Genomic DNA, 18,710 nt, shown 5'->3' with positions numbered 1-18,710 from the left:
ACAACGGTTTACATGTTTACAATATCCTGAGGAGAGACATGTTCCTGCTGCTGTTTGTGCTTTCACTAGTTTTGCATGTGTTTGGTGGTCTGAACATTGTAGATTATATCCCATTCCAGCTACTTGGGCTGCTTTGAAAACGGTTATGCATACTCGTTGGGTTCCACCTTATTATCAACGTGAATTACTTCAAAAATTGCAGTGCTTAAGACAAGGAAAAAATTATGTAGAAGAATATTATCAGGAATTACAAACTGGCATGATTAGATGTGGTATTGTTGAGGAGAATGAAGCTATGCTTGCACGTTTTATGGGTGGATTAAATAGAGAGATTCAGACCATTCTAGAGTATAAGGAGTATAATAATATCACTCGTTTATTCCATCTTGCTTGTGAAGCTGAACGTGAAGTGCAGGATCGACAGGCATTGGCGCGGACTAACTTTTATGCAGGTCGCCCTTCCTCATGGACACCTTGTGCATCCTCTACTTCCACACATTCTACTACATCGGCACCTCCATCAGCTGCCACATCTAGTCGTGATACAAGAAAGCAGGCATAACCACCACTATCTGCCAAGAGCACACCTGTCGGGCCTGTACAGATCTCTTCTTCTTCCATGGCATCAACAGGGCACACAAGTGATATTATTTGTCGTCGTTGTAAGGGAAGAGGTCATTATGCGAGAGAATGCAAATCTCAGCGTGTAATGATTGCTATTGAGGATGGTGGGTATGAGTCCGCTAGTGACTATGATGAGGAGACTTTGGCTCTTATTACACGTGAAGAACACGGTGGAGATGATTCTGAACATGAGACGCAATACATGGCTCCTGAAGATGCTGACAGGTATGAATGTTTAGTTGCTCAACGTGTTTTGAGTGTGTAGATTACACAAGCTAAGCAAAATCAGAGGCATAATTTGTTCCATACAAAGGGAGTTGTGAAGGAACGTTCTGTTCGCGTCATCATAGATGGAGGGAGCTGCAACAACTTGGCCAGCATGGAGATGGTGGAGAAGCTATCTCTCACCACAAGACCAAATCCACATCCTTATTACATCCAATGGTTTAACAACAGCGGCAAGGTTAAGGTAACACGTACTGTTCATGTGCATTTTAGTATCTCTACATATGCTGATTATGTTGATTGTGATGTGGTACCTATGCAAGCATGTTCCTTATTACTTGGTAGACCATGGCAATTTGATAAAAATTCTGTACACCATGGTAGAAACAATCAGTATACTCTTGTTCATAAGGATAAACATATTACTTTGCTTCCTATGTCTCCTGATTCCATTTTGAAAGATGATATTAATAGAGCTAATAAAGCAAAACAAGAGAAAAAAAGAGTGAAAATCATATTGTGGCAAAAGAATTTGAGCAACAAATGAAGCCTGGTAATAAACCATCTAGTGTTGCTTCTGAAATTAAATTGAAAAGTGCATGTTTACGTGCCACCAAATCTGATATTGATGATCTAGATTGCAGCAAATCTGTTTGCTATGCTTTTGTGTGCAAAGAGGCATTATTTCCATTCGAGGACGTGACTTCCTCTTTGCCTCCTGCTGTCACTAACATTTTGCAGGAGTTTGCTGACGTCTTTCCACAAGACGTGCCACCGGGATTACCACCTATTCGAGGGATTGAGCATCAGATTGACTTAATTCTCGGTGCTTCGCTGCCAAACCGTGCGCCATACCGTACCAATCCAGAGGAGATGAAGGAGATTATGCGTCAAGTACAGGAGCTGCTTGACAAAGGTTATATATGTGAATCTCTTAGTCCTTGTGCTATTCCTATTATACTAGTGACAAAAAAGGATGGTACGTCGCGTATGTGTGTTGATCGTAGAGGCATTAATAATATTACTATTCGTTATCATCATCCTATTCCTAGGCTAGATGATATGCTTGATGAATTGAGTGGCTCTACAATATTCTCCAAAGTTGATTTGCGTAGTGGATACCATCAAATTCGTATGAAATTGAGAGATGAATGGAAAACAGCATTTAAAACTAAGTTTGGTTTATATGAGTGGTTAGTCATGCCTTTTGGGTTAACTAATGCACCTAGTACTTTCATGAGACTAACGAACGAAGTTTTACGTGCTTTCATTGGACGATTTGTGGTAGTCTATTTTGATGATATACTGATTTATAGCAAATATTTGGAAGAACATTTGGAACATTTACGTGATGTTTTTATTGCTCTACGTGATGCACATTTGTTTGGTAACCTTGGGAAGTGCACCTTTTGCACCGACCGAGTATCTTTTCTTGGCTATGTTGTTACTCCACAGGGAATTGAAGTTGATAAAACCAAGATTGAAGCTATTGAGAGTTGACCGCAGCCCAAAACGGTCACACAAGTGAGGAGTTTTCTTCGACTCGCTGGTTTCTATAGGTGTTTTGTGAGAGATTTTAGCACCATTGTTGCACCTCTCAATGAGCTTACAAAGAAGGATGTGCCTTTTGTTTGGGGTACCGCACAGGAAGAAGCCTTCACGGTGTTGAAAGATAAGTTGACACATGCTCCTTTACTCCAACTTCCTGATTTTAATAAGACTTTTGAGCTTGAATGTGATGCTAGTGGAATTGGATTAGGAGGTGTGTTATTATAAGATGGCAAACCTGTTGCATACTTTTTTGAAAAAATGAGTGGGCCTAGTCTGAATTATTCTACTTATGATAAAGAATTATATGCTCTTGTTCGGACCTTAGAAACTGTTGGGGAACGTAGTAATTTCAAAATGTTCCTACGCACACGCAAGATCATGGTGATGCATAGCAACAAGAGGGGAGAGTGTTGTCTACGTACCCTTTTAGACCGTAAGCGGAATCGTTATGACAACGCGGTTGATGTAGTCGTACATCTTCACGATCGACCGATCCTAGCACCGAAAGTATGGCACCTCCGTGATCTGCACACGTTCGGCTCGGTGACGTCCCACGAACTCACGATCCAGCAGAGTGTCGAGGGAGAGCTTTGTCAGCACGACAGCGTGATGATGGTGATGATGAAGCTACCGGCGCAGGGCTTCTCCTAAGCACTACGACGATATGACCGAGGTGGATTATGGTGGAGGGGGCGCCGCACATGGATAAGGGATCAATGATCAACTTATGTGTCTATGGGGTGCCCCCTGGCCACGTATATAAAGGATGGAGGGAGGAGGAGGCCGGCCCTCATAGGGTGCGCCCAAGTGTGGAGTCCTACTAGGACTCGCTAGTCCTAGTAGGATTCCACCTCCCACATGGAATAGGAAAAAGGGAAGGGAGAAGGAGAAGGAAGGAACGGGGCGCCCCCTTTCCCTAGTCCAATTCGGACCAGTCCATGGGGAAGGGGCGCGGCCACCCTTGAGGCCTTTCTCTCCTTTCCCGTATGGCCCATTAAGGCCCAATACGAATTCCCGTAACTCTCCGGTACTCCGAAAAATACCCGAATCACTCAGAACCTTTCCGATGTCCGAATATAGCCTTCCAATATATCAATCTTTACGTCTCGAACATTTCGAGACTCCTCGTCATGTCCCTGATCTCATCCAAGACTCCGAACAACCTTCGGTACATCAAATACCATAAACTCATAATACCGATCGTCATCGAACGGTAAGCGTGCGGACCCTACGGGTTCGAGAACTATGTAGACAAGACCGAGACTCATCTCCGGTCAATAACCAATAGCGGAACCTAGATGCTCATATTGGTTCCTACATATTCTACGAAGATCTTTATCGGTCAAACCGCATAACAACATACGTTGTTCCCTTTGTCATCGGTATGTTACTTGCCCGAGATTCGATCATCGGTATCTCAATACCTAGTTCAATCTCGTTACCGGCAAGTCTCTTTACTCGTTTCGTAATGCATCATCCCGCAACTAACTCATTAGTCACAATGCTTGCAAGGCTTATAGTGATGTGCATTACCGAGAGGGCCCAGAGATACCTCTCCGATACACGGAGTGACAAATCCTAATCTCGATCTATGCCAACTCAACAAACACCATCGGAGACACCTGTAGAGCATCTTTATAATCACCCAGTTACGTTGTGACGTTTGATAGCACACACGGTGTTCCTCCGATATTCGGGAGTTGCATAATCTCATAGTCCGAGGAACATGTATAAGTCATGAAGAAAGCAGTAGTAATGAAACTGTAACGATCATAATGCTAAGCTAATGAATGGGTCTTGTCCATCACATCATTCTTCTAATGATGTGATCCCGTTCATCAAATGACAACACATGTCTATGGTTAGGAAACATAACCATCTTTGATAAACGAGCTAGTCAAGTAGAGGCATACTAGGGACACTTTGTTTTGTCTATGTATTCACACATGTACTAAGTTTCTGGTTAATACAATTCTAGCATGAATAATAAACATTTATCATTAAATAAGGAAATAAATAATAACTTTATTATTGCCTCTAGGGCATATTTCCTTCAGTCTCCCACTTGCACTAGAGTCAATAATCTAGTTCACATCGCCATGTGATTTAACACCAATAGTTCACATCACCATGTGATTAACACCCATAGTTCACATCGCCATGTGACCAACACTCAAAGGGTTTACTAGAGTCAGTAATCTTAGTTCACATCGCCATGTGATTAACACCCAAAGAGTACTAAGGTGTGATCATGTTTTGCTTGTGAGAGAAGTTTAGTCAACGGGTCTACCATATTTAGATCAGTATGTATTTTGCAAATTTCTATGTCAACAATGCTGTGCACGGAGCTACTCTAGCTAATTGCTCCCACTTTCAATATGTATCCAGATTGAGACTTCGAGTCATCTGTATCAGTGTCAAAACTTGCATCGACGTAACCCTTTACGACGAACCTTTTGTCACCTCCATAATCGAGAAACATATCCTTGTTCCACTAAGGATAATTTTGACCGTTGTCTAGTGATCTACTCCTAGATCACTATTGTACTCCCTTGCCAAACTCAGTGTAGGGTATACAATAGATCTGGTACACAACATGGCATACTTTATAGAACATATGGCTGAGGCATAGGGAATGACTTTCATTCTCTTTCTATCTTCTACCGTGGTCGGGCTTTGAGTCTTACTCAATTTCACACCTTGCAACACAGGCAAGAACTCTTTCTTTGACTGTTCCATTTTGAACTACTTCAAAATCTTGTCAAGGTATGTACTCATTGAAAAACTTATCAAGCGTTTTGATCTATCTCTATAGATCTTGATGCTCAATATGTAAGCAGCTTTACCGAGGTCTTTCTTTGAAAAACTCCTTTCAAACACTCCTTTATGCTTTCCAGAAAATTCTACATCATTTCCGATCAACAATATGTCTTTCACATATACTTATCAGAAAATTGTAGTGCTCCCACTCACTTTCTTGTAAATACAGGCTTCACCGCAAGTCTGTATAAATCTATATGCTTTGATCAACTCATCAAAGCGTATATTCCAACTCTGAGATGCTTTGCACTAGTGCATGGATGGATCACTGGAGCCTGCACATTTTGTTAGCACCTTTAGGATCGACAAAACCTTCTGGTTGCATCATATACAACTCTTCTTTAAGAAATCCATTAAGGAATGTAGTTTTGACATCCATTTGCCAGATTTCATAAAATGTGGCAATTTGCTAACATGATTCGGACAGACTTAAGCATCGCTACGAGTGAGAAAATCTCATCGTAGTCAACACCTTGAACTTTGTCAAAACCTTTTTCGACAAGTCTAGCTTTGTAGATAGTAACACTACTACCATTGTTACAGCCGCAGCCCCTGCTACTATACATACTGGACCAATTACTAGAGCTCGTACATGCCAATTAAATTACCAGGTACTTTCGTTTCTTGGTAATGATTCTAATGTTCATGAGAATATGATGCTGGCTAAATTAGATATATTTGTTTTGCTTATAAATGAAGGGCCTAGCTTGGAGAAGGATAAACATCAGAGCAAGAACAAGCATGGAGTTGATGGCATGCGCAAGGGAAACAAGAATGGAGTTTCCAGTGATGATTTCAGGACTTTGAAGTCACCATAATGAGTGCATGAAGCCTTGGACGAAATATACAAGATGCCACTTCATAAATTTCGTCCAGAGGCTATTCTAGGTGCTGCGTCACCTTATTATTGGGCCAGGCCCATGTAATTTTGAAATACTTGAATATAGGCTGCTTTTAGAGTCCGTATGTGTGGGGAAACAAGAGTTAGGGTTGGTTTCGGACCCCTCCTCCAAGGGCCACGAAATTCCCCCCTCTTCCTCCATATATACAACCCTTAGGGCATCGTTTAGACTTTGGGTTTTGTTTAGATTAAAAGTTTGCCATAGTTGCAACTTCGTGTACTTTGTTTGTGTTCAAGGACCAAACAAAGGCGTCACAGAACCCCACCTTCGTTAATAAAGCTTTCCTCTTATATTCGCAATATCCAGATTGCAATCTCAGTTTCTTGCTTGTTCTTCGTTTGCTCGCAGGAAACAGACCCTCGTGGTCAGGTTGATCGTGCTCCAGCGTGGTCAATAACCTCTCGGAGTTGGTTTAGCGATTGCTAAGACGCGACGTCCTCGCACGTTCGTAGTCGGATCGTGAAAGTCTACTCCTCCGAAACGATATTCACCATCTCATCGAAAGACGGGACTCATTTGCCTCTATCAGATGCCTATATAAAGTGGAGGTGCGGCAGACTCATTTGGTTGATCGCTTCGGCGTCGTCACTAGAGCTTTGTATGTGTTGCAAGTAGCCACCTCTACTCGCCGCCGACTGTGTGATCGGATCTAGCAGTCCACCGCATGATGTTCTTCCTGCATGCGCGGATACGTTAGAGGCGGTGCACTTGTGCCGCTCAAGCAAACCTGTACGTGGGATCCGACGACCGACTGTTCAAGGGAGAAAGCACGAGGAGACTATCCATGCGGAGGCGCTACCCAAACTCTTCTTTTGCTACACGGCACTACGCTTCTAGTGGTAATGATCTGTGATCCATCTCCTGTAGCATGTTTTTTGTTGTTCTGAGCGTAGGAAAATTTTAGTTTGCAATCGACGCATCCTACAGTAGAACCCAACAGTGGTATCAGAGCCTCTGCTATAGGATTTGGATTCGGATCGTATGCATATTAGATATGTGGAGGCGGCAGATGAGATCGGTTGTTGTTTATGAGATCGGCTATGTGCACGGTTGATGAGATCAACTGCACATGGGGATCGATGTGGCTATGTTTTATGTCAATCCAAATCGATGAGGTCGTGACACAACCTGCCCCTACCGGTCGGTATCCTCCATCGTGGTTAACAGTTAAACGTAAATCCGGATCGGATTCGTGATCGATGAGATTGGTCAGATCAGAAAATTCGGCGTGATCGGAGTATAGATGGGATCTGTGATTTCCAAAACGTCGGGCGCTGCCCGCACCCGCGAGGGGCACTGCCCCTTCGAACCCCGCCCGCTAACCGGCTAGCGGGACCGCAGTGTGCGTAGCGCCTTGTATTTCGTACACGATCACTCAAACCGGTAGAATGCGATTCTATGCATAATTTTTTTGCAGGGTTTGATGTGAAGAGTACGGCTGATGTGTATGTGATGCATGTGTGTAAATTATACATGGCCTGAGTGCCATGATTTGTCAGCCAGCAGGAGCCAAAGTGCTATCATTATAATGTATAACGACCTGCGTGTCGACATGTGATTCTCTGTAAAATTTATTAGTAGTTGTAGTAGTTGAAAGATAGAGATCAAGTTGGTGGCTTGGTGTCCCGGTGTGACAAACAGGATGGAGTTCCTAGATGGTCATTGGAGTCGGAGCCGACCAGGAAGAACATCCATGAAGGAGTAATACTATTTCACAATATCTGTTTATTTGTGATTGTTATGCTTCTTTGTTTCTATGCATGTTAAAATGGTAGAAAAATCCATCGTTAATATCAAGCGAATTTCCATCCCCGATGTTGCACCTTCGCACGTCAAGTACGTCTAGTTGTGGGCTCATAAAATTGAGGTGCTACTAGGTGTCCTTGAACCGAAGGGTTCATGTCGGACACGGACATGCACTGCATTAGTTATCTTGACAAGGCTATCAAAATGGTTTTGGGCCTTGTGGTAAAGAAGGTTGGGAGCCGGGTATGATATACCTTCCCAACTGACAGGAGTCATATAGAGATACGATGAGCAAGGACTTGCTTACCGGATAGGTATGTTGGCTAGCAGTGATGCTAAAGCTCACTAGTCGCACGCGCTAGTCGGATCCTGAATCACTGAGAGTTTGCGGAGGGATGCCAATTTCAGTGGGAGTATTTCAGTTTAAGGCTTGAATTACTCTACATAAATATATTCTTAGTGATTGCATATTTTTTCCGTTGTAGATCAATGGCACCACCTGCTCAACCCAACTTTGCATTGAAATCAATTCTGGAAAAGGATAAACTGAATGGAACAAACTTTATCACCTGGTATAGAAATTTGAGAATTGTTCTCAAGCACGATAAAAAGGAACATGTTCTAGAGGATCCACTTCCAGAGTAACCTACCGATAATGCTAATGCCACAACCAGGAATGCCTACCAGAAACTCGTTGATGAATCAAACGAGATCAGCTGCCTCATGTTGGCTTGTATGGAGCCCGATTTGCAGCAGCATTTCGAAGATGTTGGGGCTTTCAATATGATCGAGAGTCTCAAGAGCATGTTTCAGGTACAGGCTAGGACCAAAAGGTTCAACGTCTGGTGATCCTTGATGGATTGCAAGCTGAAGGAAGGTGATCCACTGAGCCCGCATGTGATCAAGTTGATCGGATACATGCAAGCTTTGGATCGATTAGGATTCCCGCTCTTGGATGAGCTGGCTACAGATGCAGTTCTGGGTTCCCTTCCTCCTAGCTATGGGATGTTCATCTCAAACTATCATATGCACGACATGGATAAGAAGCTCATTGAATTGCACGGGATGCTTAAGGTGGTAGAGCAAGATAGAAAGAAAGGCACACATCAAGTGTTGATGGTGCAGAACTCGGGCAAGTTCAAGAAGAGTTGGTCCAAGAAGAAGGCTAAGGCAAAGGGCACGAAGATGGTAACCTCCACCGCTACACCGAAGTTAGGACCGGACTCAAAGACCATTTGCTATCATTGCAAGGAAACTGGTCACTGGAAGAGGAACTGTAGTAAGTGTCTTACTGAGCATGGAAAGAAGGCCGAAAATGCTGCTTCAGGCAAAGGTACACTTGTTACATATGTTATAGACATTTACCTTGCTAACATACCTAGTAGCTCTTGGGTATTTGATACCGGATCGGTTGTTCACATTGGCAACTCGATGCAGGGGCTGGTAAGAACTAGGCGTGTGGCATAAAGGGAGATTGACATCAAGGTCGGCAACAAAGCAAGAGTTGCTGCGCTGGAGGTCGGCACGATGCAGCTCTAGCTTCCTTTTGGATTTATTTTGGAATTGAATAATTGTTATTACATTCCTGCACTTATTAGTCAAAACATTATTTCTGCCTCATGTTTGATGAGTCAGGGTTATGAATTCAATTTAAAGGACAATGGTTGTTCATTTTATTTGAATGGAAAGTTCCATGGCTATGCACCCATTGTTGATGGGCTTTTTGTATTGAATCTGGAACATGAACCGGTCTACAACGTGAATGTCAAGAGGCATAAGCCTAATGAGATAAATCCGGTATACTTCTGGCATTGTCGGCTTGGACACATTAGTCTGAAGCGCATGATGATGGACTCCTAACTTTATCCGACTTCAAGTCGTTCGAGACATGTGAATCATGCTTGCTCGGCAAGATGACTAAGTCTCCTTTTGCAAAGATTTGCGAGAGGGTGTCCGAGTTGTTGGCACTTATACACAGTGATGTGTGGGGTCCAATGAGCACAACTGCCAGAGGTGGCTATCATTACTTCGTGACTTTTATCGACGACTTGAGTAGATATGGATATATCTATTTGATGAGGCACAAGTCTGAAACTCTTTGAAAAGTTCAAAGAGTTTCAGAATGGGGTTGAGAATCAGCTCGACAAGACTATCAAACTTCTACGATCAGATCGTGGAGGTGAGTACATGAGCCAGGAGTTTGATGATCATCTGAAAAGCCGAGGTATAGTACCTTAGCTCACACCTCCGGGTACGCCACAGAGAAATGGCGTGTTGGAACGGAGGAATAGGACCTTCTTGTACATGGTCCGGTCAATGATGAGCAAATCAGATTTACCCTTGTCATTCTAGGGATACGCTCTAGAAACTGCATCTTTCACACTTAACAGGGTACCATCAAAATCCGTAGACAAGACACCACATGAGATGTAGACCAGGAAGAGTCCCAGTTTGTCTTTTCTAGAGATTTGGGGTTGTGAAGCATTTTTCAAGCGACTTATGTCAGACAAGCATACACCCAAGTCGGATAAATGCATATTCATGAGATATCTGAGGGAAACCTTGGGATATTGCTTCTACAACCGCAAAGAGAACAAAGTGTTTGTTGCTCGGAATGGGGTTTTCCTTGAGAAAGAGTTTCTCAGTCGGGAGGCCAGTAGGAGGACAGTCCGAAATTCTAGGACCACTTGGGGACGACTCGGCTGGTGACGAGATCATACCGGAGTCGGTCAGGGAATGATAGCTCGTATCCGCATCAGTATTTTCCCCAAAGAGGAAGGGATGATGCAGCATAGCTTCGGTAGGTATTTCCCTCAGTTATGAAACCAAGGTTATCAAACCAGTAGGAGAACCAAGCAACACTATGTAAACGGTACCTGCACACAAAGAACAAATCCTCGCAACCCAACGCGTAAGAGGGGTTGTCAATCCCTCCTCGGTAAAAAGATAGATTAAATAGTATGAGTTTGGATAAATAGATCAGAATAAAACACGAAGTAAAAGATGCAAATAAAAAGTGCAGGAAGGTATTTTTGGGTTTTTGGAATAATAGATCTGAAAACAAAAGTGAATAAAAAGTAGATCAAAAAACAATATGACAAAAGATAGACCCGGGGGCCGTAGATTTCACTAGTGGCTTCTCTCGAGAAAATAGCATACGGTGGGTAAACAAATTACTGTTGGGCAATTGATAGAACATCGAATAATTATGACGATACACAGGCAATGATCATTATATAGGCATCACGTCCAAGATTAGTAGACCGACTCCTGCCTGCATCTACTACGATTACTCCACACATCGACCGCTATCCAGCATGCATCTAGTGTATTAAGTTCATGGAGAAATGGAGTAATGCAATTAGAACGATGACATGATGTAGATGAGATATATTCATGTAGCAATAGCCCCCATCTTGTTATCCTTAATAGCAACGATACATGCGTGTCTTGCTGCCCCTTCTGTCACTGGGAAAGAACACCGCACGATCGAACCCATCGCAAAGCACCCCTTCCCATGGCAAGAAAAATCGATCTAGTTGGCCTCACTAAACCAAAGATTCGAATAAGGAATATGAGGGTATAAGTAATCATGCATATAAGAGATCAAAGAAGACTCAAATAACTTTCATGGATATAGATCTGATCATAAACTCAAAGTTCACCGGATCCGAACAAACACACCACAAAAATATTTACATCAAATAGATCTCCAAGAGACCATTGTATTGAGAATCAAAAGAGAGAGAGGAAGTCATCTAGCTACTGCCTACGGACCCGTAGGTCGATGATGAACTACTCACGCATCATCGGAGAGGCACCAATGAGGTTGATGAACCCCTCCATGATGATGTCATTGGATCTCGTGGTTCTGGAATTTGCGGCGGCTGAAATTGTGTTTCATCGACTCCCCTAGGGTTTCTGGAATATTTGAGGATTTATAGGGCGAAGAGGCAGTGCGGGAGGCCACCGACATGGGCACAACCCACCAGGGCGCGCCTGGGCCCCCAGGCGCGCCCAGGTGGGTTGTGCCCCCCTTGGGGCACCCCTCTAGTACTTCTTTGGCCCATGTTGTTTCTTCTTGTCCATAAAAATTCTCCAAAAAGTTTTTCTGCGTTTGGTACTGATATTCTGCGAAGTAAAAAACAAGCAAAAAACAACAAGTGGCACTGGGCACTATGTCAATAGGTTAGTCCCAAAAAATGATATAAAGTTGCTACAAAATGATTGTAAACCATCCAAGAATGATAATATAATAGCATGGAACAATAAAAAATTATAAATACATTGGAGACGTATCAGGGGACCCATAGTGGAAGTGGCACTGGAACCACGGAGATCGTAAAGATTGCGTTGAGTGTGTGATGTATTGTTGCTACAAAGCGACGAGCCGGCCACGTATGCGGAAGCGATGGTGAGCCCAAATTCTGAGGCATGGCTGGAGGCCATGAGATCCAAGTAAAAGTCCATGGATGAGAATCAAGTCTGGGACTTGGTTGATCCGCAGCTTAGCGTAACAACCATTGGTTGCAAATGGGTCTTTAAGAAGAAAACTGATGTGGATGGAAATGTTCAGATCCACAAAGCTTGGCTTGTCGCTAAAGGTTATGCACAAGTTCAAGGAATTGACTATGACGAAACTTACTCCACGGTAACGATGCTGAAGTCGGTGAGCATCGTACTAGCTATAGTTGCATATTTTGATTACGAGATATGTCAGATGGATGTCAAAATGGCTTTCCTTCACGGAAATTTAATCGAGGACGTGTATATGATACAGCCCGAGGGTTTTGTCGATCCGACTACTGCTAGTAAGGTATGCAAGCTCAAGAGATCCATTTATGGGTTGAGGCAAGCATCTGGAACATTCGTTTTGATGAGGTCGTAACTGGTCTCGGTTTCATCAAAAGCGAAGAGGACGCTTGTTTATACAAGCAGTTAAGTGGGAGCTCGATAGTGTTTTTATACTGTATGTGGATGACATATTGTTGATCGGAAACGTTATTTCGATGCGGAACTCGGTCAAGGAGTCATCGAATGGCAAGTTTTCAATGAAGGACCTCTGTGAAGCAGTTTACATTTTAGGCATTAAGATCTATAAAGATAGATTGAGGAGGCTGCCCGGCTTAAGCCAGAGCACGTACATATATAAAGTGTTGAAGCGGTTCAACATGAGTGAGGCAAAGAAAGGGTTCTTGCCACTCTCACATGGTATAAGGCTAAGCGAGACTCAGAGTCCTACGACATCTAATGAGCGAAGCAGGATGAGTAGGATTCTGTATGCCTCGGCAATCGGATCCATCATGTATGCCATGATATGTACAAGGCATGATGTTGCTTTTGCATTAAGCCTAACAAGAAGATACCAGGCCAACCCTGGTGAGAGTCACTAGGCAGCGGTGAAGAATATTCTAAAGTACCTGAAAATGACTAAAGAGATGTTCCTAGTTTATGGAGGTGAGGAGGAGCTCTGCGTAAAGGGCTACACTGATGCTAGTTTCCAAACCGACAAAGATGATTGTCGATCACGGTCCAGATTCATGTACGTCATGAATGGAGGAGCAGTGAGCTGGACGAGTTCCAAGCAAGATACCGTGGCCGATTCTACCACAGAAGCCGAATACATTGTGGCTTGTGAAGCTGCAAAGGAATGTGTTTGGATCCGGAACTTTCTGGATGATCTTGGTTTTTTCCCAGCCTCGGTAAAACCGTTGGACCTTTATTGTGATAATTCTAGTGCCATTGCACAAGCCAAGGAGCCGAGGAACCACCACAAGACCAGGCACATAGATTGGAAATATCACCTAATACGAAAGATCGCAAAGAGTGGTGATATAGAGTTATGCAAAATTCACGCGGATGAAAATGTTGCAGATCCATTGACTAAGCCGCTTCCATAACCCAAGCATGAGGGGCACGTTAGAGCTATGGGCATACGATGTCTATTTGATTGACTCTAGTGCAAGTGGGAGACTGTTGGAGATATGCCCTAAAGGCAATCATGTATGATGATATTTCCTATGTGTTTATGAATAAAGATAATCCTTGGACGTTATCAATGATGTGTATTGACGAGGACGTGACTTGTTTGTGGGACTATGCATCGTATGATGACTGTCCTAAAAGGTCCCTAGTCGAAAGGGATGTGTGGACGCGCAGCCGACTAGACTAACATATGACACGGTGGATGGCTTGGTCTCACTAGCCATGAAGCTTTGGATGCTAACCGAATAATATGGACTCTAAAGGATCTGGATGGATTCGACTTAGTCGGATCCGAGTCGAGATAGGTCCGAGTCGGATAGACCCAACCATGAGACACAATGATATTTCATCTGTGAATCTCTAGTACAACATACGTGAGCTGGCGCATGTACTTGGGATGGTGACAAACCTGCTTTGGGCCGACCAAACGCTACTCTGTAACTAGGTAGTTAGAAAGGTTGGTTTCGGGCTTGTCCAGACCCATGCTGCGAGACATGGTCGAGCAAGATGGGATTTGCCCCTCCGATCATGAGATATATACTCTGGGCCCCTCGTGTGATCCGACCAAGATAAGCATGGCCATGCGACAGAGATTATGAGATAATCCGGTTTATGGTCGGCATCACTGGAACGAGAAAGAGATCGGGCTAGCACAAGGATGACATGATCGCCTTGAGCCCGACAACATATATCGTGTGGCAAAAGGAACAGAAGTCTAATGTACAGGTTCGCCTAACCATCTTCATCGGACACTTGGAGTCGCCACGCTTTCCTAGAGGTCGCTACCGACTAGCCGAGCCAGATGTGATCTCACTCATGACCAAGTGAAGGAGAATCTAAGGGGTCGCGCGCTTAAGGGAAGGAACCTATAAGGTCAGATCCGACTCCATGAGTCAGGTGTGATTCTACTCGGACTCGGATCTAGGCCGAACAGACTTTGGGCATTAGGATCCGTGTGAGGCCCAAGTGTTGAGCCCATGACAGAAGCCTATATAAAGTGGAGGTGCGGCACACTCATTTGGTTGATCGCTTTGGCGCCATCACTAGGGCTTTGCATGTGTTGCAAGTAGCCACCTCTACTCGCCGTCTACTGTGTGATCGGACCTAGCAGTCCGCCGCATAGTATTCCTCCTGCACGCGCGGATACCGTTAGAGGCGGTGCACTTGCGCCGCTCAGGCAAACCCGTATGTGGGATCCGACGAACGGCTATTCGAGGGAGAACGCACGAGGAGGAGACGATCCACGCGGACGCGCTGGTCCAACTCTTCTTCCGCTGCACGGCACTGTGCGTCTAGTGGTAACGATATGTGACCTATATCCCACAGCATGTTCTTGGTTGTTCTGCGCTTAGGAAAAATTTAATTTGCAGTCGACGCATCCTATCGTAGAACCCAACACGGCTAGCTTCGCCCGTTCCTAAATTAAAAAAACAAAATGCTTTTTGAATAAAAATAAATAGAGGAGAAAACTAAAGAAGAGAAAAATAAAATAATATCTTATATAGGCAATATATATCAAAAGGATCAGGAGAAAATATCATAAAACTTGAACTATTTTCAAAGGCAAACGAGAAACTTTACAAAAACATTTTTTTAATTCCAAAAAAGCCGAATTTGACTTTCAAATATTTTGGCATTATTTCTTCTGACTTTTTGGGGTGTCAGTTACCTCCTCTCATACCTTTTGATCAAAGTATTTTTGTCAGGAATTTTTGAATGGAATACAAATGCCAAATTTGAAATGAAAACAAATGAAAACTTGAAACTCAAATGTCACATTCAAATCAAACAAAATGCATAGATGCTTAACTATATTTATAATACATTCCAAATTGCAAATTTGGGATGTTACAGCTTTCCTCTTGAGCAAAGAGGGTGGCAATTTCATTTAATTTAGTAAGATGTGCCACAACTGTTTCAGATTCATAGCCATGAAAAGGATCGGATTTTACCAAGGTAATAAGTTCAGGATCAACAGAGAATTTGTAATCCTTATCAGTAACAAAGATAGGCTTAGGATGATATTTCATTCTTCCTATCATATCCTTTTCTTTCAGCTTACTCAATAATTTCTTAAGATCTTCTCAATCCATAACGTAACCCTCAGGTACATTAGGCATTTCAAATCTAGTAGGAGAGCTAGGCATACAAGGTGAATCATAATTTTCAGTAGTTTCAACATTCTCAAGTTCTTTATCTTTAGCAATTTGTTCATCAAGAAATTCACCTAGTGACACAGTTTTATCAAGCAAAGTACTAGCATCATCACAAGTATCATTTATAACAGAAGTAGTATCATCAATTACTTGCGACATATCAGAATGAATAGCAGGTAGTGGTGTCGTAAACCTCCTTAAAACAGAAGGTGAATCAAGTGCAGAGCTAGATGACAATATCTTACCTCCATTCGTTTTAGAGGGTACGATCTTGGTCTTAGAGTCCTTCGGATTCTTCATAGTGATAAACAAATATTCAACTCTCAAATGAACTTGATAAATAGAGCTATGATCCCCGGCAGCGGCAACAACGCCAAAAAAAGGTCTTGATAACTCACGAGTATAAGGGGTCGCTACAGTCTTTGAGGGTAGTATTTCACCCAATTTATCGGTTCGACACAAGGGGAGCCAAAGAATATTTATAAACCTTAGCAGTTGAGTTGTCAATTCAACCACACCTGGAAAGTTGTTTCTCTGCAACACAGTGTTTAGTAGCACAGTAGTTTGATAGTTTGGATACTAACGATAACAGTAACAGTAACAGAAGCAGCTTTGTAATGATTGTAACAGCGGTAGCGAAAGTAGTAACTTAGCGAAGACAATATGAGCAAAGCATAGGCATTGGATCAGTGAAGGATATTTGTGTGGATGACACTCATCATGTAACAGTCACAACCTAGAGCGATACACAATAGCTCCAATTCATCAATTCAATGTAGGCATGTATTCTGTATATAGTCATATGTGTTTATAATAAGAACTTGCATGGCATCTTTTGTCCTACCCTCCCGTGGCAGCGGGGTCCATAAGAAAATCTAAGGGATATTAAGGCCTACTTTTAATAGAGAACCGGAACAAAGTATTCACATACTGAATACATGAACTCCTCGGATTACAGTCATTGCCGGAGAGTATCCCGATTATTGTCACCTTGGGTCTACGGTTCAAAACAATACCAAGTGCATATAACTAGTAGTAAGATCAAGAACTCAAATATATTCATGAAAACATAGAGGGTTCAGATCTGAAATCATGGCGCTCGGGCTCTACTGACAAGCATTAAGCATAGCAAAGTCATAGCAACATCAATCTCAGAACGTAGTGGATACTAGGGATCAAGCCCTAACAAATTAACTTGATTACATGACAAATCTCATACAACTCCATCATCGTCCATCAAGCCTACGAAGGAATTCGTCACTCGCAATGGTGAGCGTCGTGGAATTGTTGATGAAGAAGGGTTGACGACGATGATGATAGTGACGATGAATCCCCCTATCCGGAGCCCCGAACGGACTCCAGTTCATCCCTCCCGATGAAGAACGGGAGATGGCGGCGGCTCCATATCATAAAACGCGATGAAACTTTCTCTCTGATTTTTTCTCCGCTGTACGAAACTTATAGGACCGGAGGTAGGGAAAACAGTGGGCCCCCTCTAGCCGATCTTTTTTGTAGAATTTTTTATATAGTCCAGAAAAATTCTCCGTAAATGTTCAGCCCAATCCGAGAACTTCTATTTATGCACAAAAAACAACATCATGGTAGTTCTGCTGAAAACATCGTGAGTCTGGGTAGTTTCATTCAAATCATGCAAATTAGAGTCCAAAACAAGACGAAAGGTGTTTGGAAAAGTAGATACATTTGAGACGTATCAACGCGTCGCGATCTCATGTTTGTGTAGCTCGAGGACGCGCGTGACCCCGTGGCCCTGTCATATCAATACCCCAGTCCCCTCTCTTCAAAACTCCTCAACCTATTTCATCGAAGCGCTGTCGGGCTGCTCGCACCACCGCCGTCGCCTCCTCATCACGAGGGATCTCCGACACGATTCCAGTGAGCCCAGACCCAAGGTTTCCCAATCGCCGCCACCGTCACCTTTCACACCACCCAGTGCACCTCCTGGACTCCCCAGCATGCCCGAGGACCACCAGAAGCTTCACGGTCACCCTCCGAACCTCATCAACCGCCTTATTGTCGCCAAGGACCCGGGGAACGTCGAGTTCGTCCACACTCGTAGCCGCCCCACTTTCCCCAACAATTCCAGTGACCTCTCTGACGACCTAAGCACCCCTTGAGCCTTAGATCTAATCTCGTCCGTTAGATCTAGATCCTACGCGTTAGATTAGATGACTTAAACAAGCCAGTACGTTTAGATCTCAGACGCCCAGATCACTTTACATCTGACGGCCGCGTTATGTTCTAGTGTCGAAATTGTATCACCCAATCAGAGAGCGCCACGCGTCCTGGTTTAAAATTAAATCAAATTCGTTCAATCCAGAAAGTGGTAGATTTACAAAAAAAGCCCCTAAAACTTCAAAACATCATAACTTTTTGTGTACAAGTCCAAAATAGATAAATCTTTTTGCAAAACAATCCTTGTAGAATAACCCTTTTCACAACTATAAAAAAATGAATATTTAAATTTCAAATTCAAACAGAACCAATTCAAATTTAATTAGGGCGTGGCTTGAAATTTATAAATCCGAATTAAGCTTGTGGCCTTGTCCCGCATCCAGGACGCACATGCTTTCGTCAAATGTTTGGCCACAAAAGTCGACGCAGCCAAAGCATCTCTTGCATGCGAGGACACTTCCAAAAGAAGGAATAGTGAAGGCAGCGAGCGGTGGCCACAACAAGCAAC

Source organism: Triticum aestivum, chromosome 2D (assembly GCF_018294505.1).
Source record: "Triticum aestivum cultivar Chinese Spring chromosome 2D, IWGSC CS RefSeq v2.1, whole genome shotgun sequence".
Classification (NCBI taxonomy): Eukaryota; Viridiplantae; Streptophyta; class Magnoliopsida; order Poales; family Poaceae; genus Triticum; species Triticum aestivum.
Note: the sequence above shows the minus strand (reverse complement) of the source record.